Source organism: Rattus norvegicus, chromosome 19 (genome assembly GCF_036323735.1).
Source record: "Rattus norvegicus strain BN/NHsdMcwi chromosome 19, GRCr8, whole genome shotgun sequence".
Taxonomy (NCBI): Eukaryota; Metazoa; Chordata; class Mammalia; order Rodentia; family Muridae; genus Rattus; species Rattus norvegicus.
In genome coordinates this window covers 41,627,306-41,633,919 of record NC_086037.1, presented here as the reverse complement: position 1 = coordinate 41,633,919, position 6,614 = coordinate 41,627,306, and the positions used below count along the sequence as shown (strand labels likewise).

At 47.0% G+C, this 6,614-nt stretch overlaps 1 protein-coding gene across 7 annotated transcripts in view; it reads left to right on the top strand.

The window, feature by feature from the left end:
* The first annotated feature begins 712 nt into the window (after nucleotides 1–712).
* The window catches only part of Clgn (calmegin), a 31,640-nt gene continuing 25,738 nt past the window's right edge, over nucleotides 713–6,614 (top strand). For 3 of the 7 annotated variants that reach the window (XM_039097982.2, XM_039097980.2, XM_006255298.5), the window contains exon 1: nucleotides 713–851. The gene's annotated coding sequence lies outside the window, so the exon portion shown is untranslated. Of the gene's footprint in view, nucleotides 967–1,230; nucleotides 1,607–2,268; nucleotides 2,346–6,614 lie in introns of those variants that run through there. The other 4 variants (XM_063278275.1, XM_063278276.1, NM_001109472.1 and 1 more) reach the window with 4 other exon arrangements.

Sequence of the window (6,614 nt, the reverse complement as noted above, 5' to 3'; positions counted from 1 at the left end):
GTTGTAAGCATACAGAGAGAAAGTGGACAGGTAACACCTTCAAGCAGTGTTCAAGATTAATAAAATCCAATTATGGGTTGGGGATTTAGCTCAGTGGTAGAGCGCTTACCTAGGAAGCGCAAGGCCCTGGGTTCAGTCCCCAGCTCCGAAAAAAAGAACCAAAAAAAAAAAAAAGAGAGAGAGAGAGAGAGAGAGAGAGAGAGAGAGAGAGAGAGAGAGAGAGATGTAGATCAACTGATACTAGGCATGCCTAACCCCACCAAGAAGGCTTCAATCACTATTGTGTAACAGTGTGATGGTGAAAGTCTGTAATTCCAAAAGTCTGGAAGAAGGGAAGGAGGATCAAAAAGTTTAAGGTCATCGGTGGCTACACAACGAGTTTGAGGCCAGCCTGGGCTAAATAAGACCTACTCATCACTGAACAAACCAAGAAGAGAAAGAAAAACCAAACTAAACCAAAACAAAACAAAAAACTCCATCCATCCATCCATCCATCCATCCATCCATCCATCCATCCATCCATCATCCATCAGGGAGCCAATTAAGGCGCGACACGAAGAACCGAGCCGTCTGCAAATCTGTCAGCTTGAGCTCCAGAGACTGACGTTGGGAGGACCGCATTTTCCCCTGGGCGCGCGGCCGCTGGGTCCCGAGCGGCGGTTGAGCCGGCGCCTCGAGCCCTGGGGCTGCCACCGCATCCTGCATCCTCCGGCGCCGCCGCTCGCGCACGCGCAGTTAGCAGTCGCTGCTGGGCGGCTGCCGGCGGGATCGGTCTGGGGACGCGCCCGGCACCGAGTAGCGGCCAGTCGGACACCTGAGCTGCCGCTGCTGGACACAAGCCCGCAGGACAGGTGTGTAGACCGCGGGCCGCCTTCCTGCGGCTTGCTCTCTGGGAGCGGGGTGAGAAATCGGATCCAGGTGCCCGGCAGCATCCTCTTCTGAGACTAGAAGGCTCAGCTTGGTGCGGTGAGACTGGAGGTTGAGTTCAGGATTGGATGTGCAGCGAGTTAGACTCTTGGGTGGGCTCTGCCAGCCTCGGGAACAAGGATCAGCCCTGGGTGGAGGGAGATGCCACCTCGAGTCCCTTGGGTCCTCCCCCTGCTTCGCTGACGCTGGGGAAAGCCAGGTCGCCCTGCCCAGCTTGGCTCCCCTCGAGTCCGTTATCCCAGCGGTTGCCACCGCTGCGGTTGCCACCGTGGCCCCGTTCCACGGAGCTCTACCCATGATCCCTGGAGAGTTCTTCGCACTTTTCGGAAAACGCAAACAAAACCAGATGGGCTCCTCATTTGCAGCCCACCTCTCTGCGAAGCCAACAGGACGCCCCACCCACCCACCCCATCCTTGTGAAGGTGGCCAGAGGATCCTGGCCACTCCCTAGACACTTGGGTGTAGCCTAACAGGAGCCACTGGAGAGTGACCCAGAGTGTGTTGAATCCAGAAAACCTTAATGACTAGAGACTCATTATCTAAAGCCTGTTTACTGTCAATCAGATACTTTAGCTGAATTTAAGTGGCATCTGCCCCACCCAGAAGGAAGAAGCTACGCAGGGGGTTGTTCGGGGTTAAAGAGCAAAAGGCTAAGAACTTTGGGAGCCGGAGACAGAAGGTATAAACAGAAATAAATTAGTCAAAACAAAAATTAAAAAATTAGGTGGTCAGTGGGTCAACACCTCTGAAAATTAATTTCTGTTTAAACTTTTTTGCATAAAATAGTAGATCATGGTTTTTGGTTTTTGGTTTTTTTTGATTTTGGTTTTGTTTGCCCTGAAAATTTGACATCTTTCTAGGTAGCCTCTCTTTTTGGTAACTGTAATTTTGACCATTTTCTAGTCCTCAGTCTGTTAGTTTAGTCATCCAGTAACTTTGATCTTGTCCCCTAAACTGAAGATAGTCTTTTTTGTCTTTTTTTTTTTTTTTAAGTTGGTCTTGCTGGTTTGTCGTCTGTAAATGGCGGAGTGTGTTGATGAATATGCAACTAGCAGATGGGTGCCAGAAACGAGGTTCAGGGCTTGTTTCAGTGCCTATTAAATGTTCCTTCTTTATTTGGAAATTAGAAAGCAAGGACCATCAGCTTTGATAGGACTTTCTTTCATCTCATAGCTGACAAGAGGCCCAGAGCAGGGGACCAGTTCAGTTGTCCTTTGGACAAATGTTAGTCACTTAGTGACAAGGTTTCAAGGGCAGGGAGCTTTTAAATGCTGTTGTCCTGTAGCTGTGCTTCTGATGCCACAGGAAAGAATCACAAGGCGCTTTCCAACATTGTTCCAGGGTGGGCAGATGATGTCTGATACCTCAGTCCAGGCAAAAATGGCCAGTTATAGAAGCACCGGTTTACAGGAGCGTGGGTACGTTAAATAAGAAAGTACTGGGGTTAGAGGGAGGGCGCAGTGGTGGACAACACACAGTGCTTTTGCAGAGGACCCCGATTCCGTCCCCAGCACCTGTAACTCCAGTTAGAGGGCATCTGATGCCCTTTTCTGGCCTCCTCTGGCACCCACACATACGTGTACATAACCACACAGGAGAAACACATACATAAAATTAGAGTGGTGTGTGTGTGTGTGTGTGTGTGTGTGTGTGTGTGTGTGTGTGTGTATAGATATATGGCAAATACTCAGAATGAAAGAACGAGTCATGGAAGGAGCAGTATAGGATCAGAATTACTAAACATTTTTAAAGTAGAGTCTAATTTATGAATTGCTTTTAGAAAACAGCAGGCTTATGGGTAGGACACTGACTGACAACTAGTATCTGTCAAGAAGATTAGGTCCCTAATGGAGGCTGAAGGATCAAAATGTGTTCATTCCACAAATGCCCTCCCACCGAATTTAGTTACTAGACACCACAGGGGACCAGTAGACTGCACTCTGTCTATTTTTGCTTTGTTTTTTGGGGCCCAGGGCCTTGGGGACACTAGGCAAGTGTTATGGCTGTATTCACTCCCAGCCCCAGTCCTTACATTCAGAACCAGTTTGATTGACCAGAGGTGGTATCAATAGAAAGAGGAATTAAAGACACAGACAAACATGTTTACTATTTTTAAAATTACATTTATTAAACAAGGTATGATTTATTAACCTAATTCCAACACTTGGGAGGCAGAGGCAGAGGCAGGTGGATCTCTGATTTCTAGGCCAGCCTGGTCTACAGAGTGAGTTCCAGGACAGCCAGGATACACAGAGAGATCCTGTCTCAAAAATAAAAATTGCATTCATTTATTTATTTATGGGTGGAATGATCAAGTACTATGACACATGTGGAGGTCCAAGGACAACCTTTGGGAGTCACTTCTTTCCCTCCACCATGTGGGGTCTCAGGGATCGAACTTGGGTCATTAGGCTTAGCAGCAAGCTCTGTGTGTGCCATCTCCATCTAGATGGCCACAATAACAAACATCTCTGCTCAGGGGAGGGACCAAATTCAAATTAAGGAAGGCGGTGGGTCATCCCAAAGCTAAAGAGCGACCTCTGAACTGTAAGGTTCAGGAATCCTTAGATAGCTTTCGTAGGAAGAAGCGAAAAGTATATATGGTGAATTTTTGAAAACATAAAAAAAGGAGAAAAGGGAAGGAGATGACTGCCCCAAGGCATGCTGCAGGAGCTGTATTACTTCAGACAAGAGGGAGACCTGAGTCTCAGACAAGAGTCCCCAGGACCCTAAGCCACGTGAGGAGAGGGCAGAGGGGAAAGGGGAGAGGAGAGGGGCACCACGTGCAGCAGCCAGGAGACCAAAAAGACAAAATGGATGGGTACCCATTTAGTCTAGATTTTATGGGAAAGAGTCTCTGGGGCAAGGGTGGCCTAACCCCTGGGCTGGAAAGTTCAGGGTAGAGGGCGGGGTTTGCCAGATGTACCAACAGGTAGGAACTGAGGGATGCTGGGAAACCCTGGAGGTCTGGTGAGCTTGATATGTTAAATAGGCACCTCGGACTTTTGTCCTGGTTTGAAACTCAATAGGTAGAAAGAGAAGCTAGCGTCCTGTAGTCCCAGTGCCGGGGAGACAGATAGCCCCGGGGTCCCTGGGTACAGACAGTGCAGAAAATATGTGAAGGCTTCTCAGAAACTGAAAGCAGAATGATCATATGATAAAGTAGACAGGAACATAGCTCTTTTGTTAATTCTCTTGTTGCTGAGACAGAAATGCTGGATAAAGGAACTCAAGGAGGGAAGGGTTTATTCTGGCTGACAGTCTGAGGGGACACAGTCAATCATGGCTGGGAAGGCCTGGCAGCGGCCCACACTGTTTGCAGTCAGGAAGTAGAGAGAGATGGACGCTGGTGCTCAGCTCTCTTTCTCCTCAGCCCACGGACTGGCGTCATCCCCATTACGATGAGTCTTCACACCTCAATTAGCACACTCTAGACACCCCTGTAACAGGCCTGTCCAGAAGTGCTTTTCTAGCTGATTCTAGATTCTGTCAAGTTGACAATATGAACTATCCAGGAACTTAAATTGAAAATTTATGTTGAAAGAGAAAACATGGTTTCAAAGTGATATTGATGTTCTTTTTGTTGTTGTTGTTTATGTAGTACGCGTGCATGCGTGCGTGCGTGGTGGAGTCTGTTCTTCCACCATATGGGTTGTAGGGCTAGAACTTAGGTCTTCAGTCTCAGTCTCTTCTGTGCTGAGCCCCGTGAGGCTCTTTGCTAGTTGTTACGTCATTCGCTTGCTGGCAGGGCTATTGTTTATTTGTTGAAGTGTCTTGTCATGTATGATTGGCCGAACTCCTGGCAATCCTGCCTCAGGCTCCTCCTGTATAATGGGATTACAGGTATGTGCCATGTGACCAACTTTTAAAAATATTTTTACTTTTTTTTTGGTACTTGAGCTTAAACTCAGAACCGCGTGCAGGCAAGTGCTCTATGGTGAGCTCGCTCCCTCGCTGAAGGGCCAGTAGCGATAACATATCAAGTAAAATACTGTGAAGTGTGTTTATATAAATCACGAAAAGCGTGTAAAACAATGAAGTTTTTAGGAGTAAGCTTTGCCACTTACAAATGTTAGTTTCTGCTCCAAGAAAATGGATAATTAAGAAACCAGGCTGGATTTCTTGTTACCGAGTTTAAGTGATCTACTTACAGTCCTATCTTCCTCCAGAAATCAAACCCCCCCCACCCCTACCCGCCTCTCTCCCCCTATATATGTATGTGTGTGTGTGTGTGTGTGTGTGTGTGTGTGTGTGTGTGTGTGTGTTGTCTCTGTCCATAAAAAATGGCAGTACATGAGTATAGAAAGCTATTAAGGTAGATTTCTGTTTAGTGGTTTTCAAACTGTGCATTTCCAAAGTAAACATTAGGGTGGTAGCCAAAATCCTTTAGAAGGAATCAAAGTCGTCTGGCTCAAACATTCATCTAAAGTTTTGATCTCATGAAAAAAGATGTATCTGTTGAGTAGTTGAGTGTAATAATGCTTTATGTGAACTGTTATAAATGTCTCTAATGATATATAATTTGTGTGTCATCAAGGTCAAGTGCTTAATATGTGCAATTGTATGTCCAATCTTGGGCGTGTCATCGCCCTCTAGCCCACTAGCTCTCTCCCTGAGCCTGTGTCCACCTGGCCTCTCCTCTGTTCTCCAGCTTTACAGGTTCTCTGGCTTCTTTAAAGTGGAATGGTACAACATTTATGATTTTTTTCATACCTGGCTTTTCCCTAGGATAATAGTTGCGTGTCTGTGCATTCCTGTATGAGTATCCTGTCCTTCTCTGTTGCTGATGCTTCCCCAGGGCTTGAGGGCTTCAGCTTATGTCTGTGCGCTCATGAGTTGATGGGCATTGGAATTGGCACACATTTTGGATCGATACAAGAAACGTATCTTTTGGCGTGTGCCAAAGCATTTGTGAGGATTCAGGCTTTGGTTTATTTTAGCTATTCTTTTTTTTTTTTCTTTTCTTTTTTTCGGAGCTGGGGACAGAACCCAGGGCCTTGCTAGGCAAGCGCTCTATCACTGAGCTAAATCCCCAACCCCATATTTTAGCTATTCTTGAGTGGAATCACTTGACATGTTGGAACATGCTACATTATTTTCTATGGCTGTTGGTATGGTATGTTGCCACACCTTGGCCATGTGTGAGGGTTCCAGTTCCTCCAGTCTGTGTGGTTTTCAGTCACCATTGTCGATAACAGCAATTCTGGTGCTTGTAGTGCCATCTCTGTGGCCTCTTCAGTGGCCACTCAGTCTTAGAGTTCTGAGAATCTACTTTAAAATTTTTCCCATGTTGATGTTAACATTGTGGAAAGAGCAGCATACAGGAGGAGGAGGAGGGAGAGGAGAATGGGAGGGGAGAGGAGGGAGAGGGGGAGGTGGAGTGGGAGGAGGAGAGGGAAGAGGGAGAGGGGGAGGAGGGAGAGGGAGAGGAGGAAGAGTGGGAGGAAGGAGAGGAGGGGAAGGGGGAGGAGGGAGAGGAGGAGTGGAAGGAGGGAGAGGAGGATTCATTATTGTATGACTGTGTGAACGAATGACATGGAGCTGCCTCAGTGCCCAACAGTACCTGTCTGAAAGGCTGTTGGCACCAAAGGAGAAATTTTGATTAAGTGTACACTGATGAGAGTCGATGAGAATATAATTACATAAGCCAGGTGCTTCTGCTAAGAGGATGGCCAAGCTGAATTTGG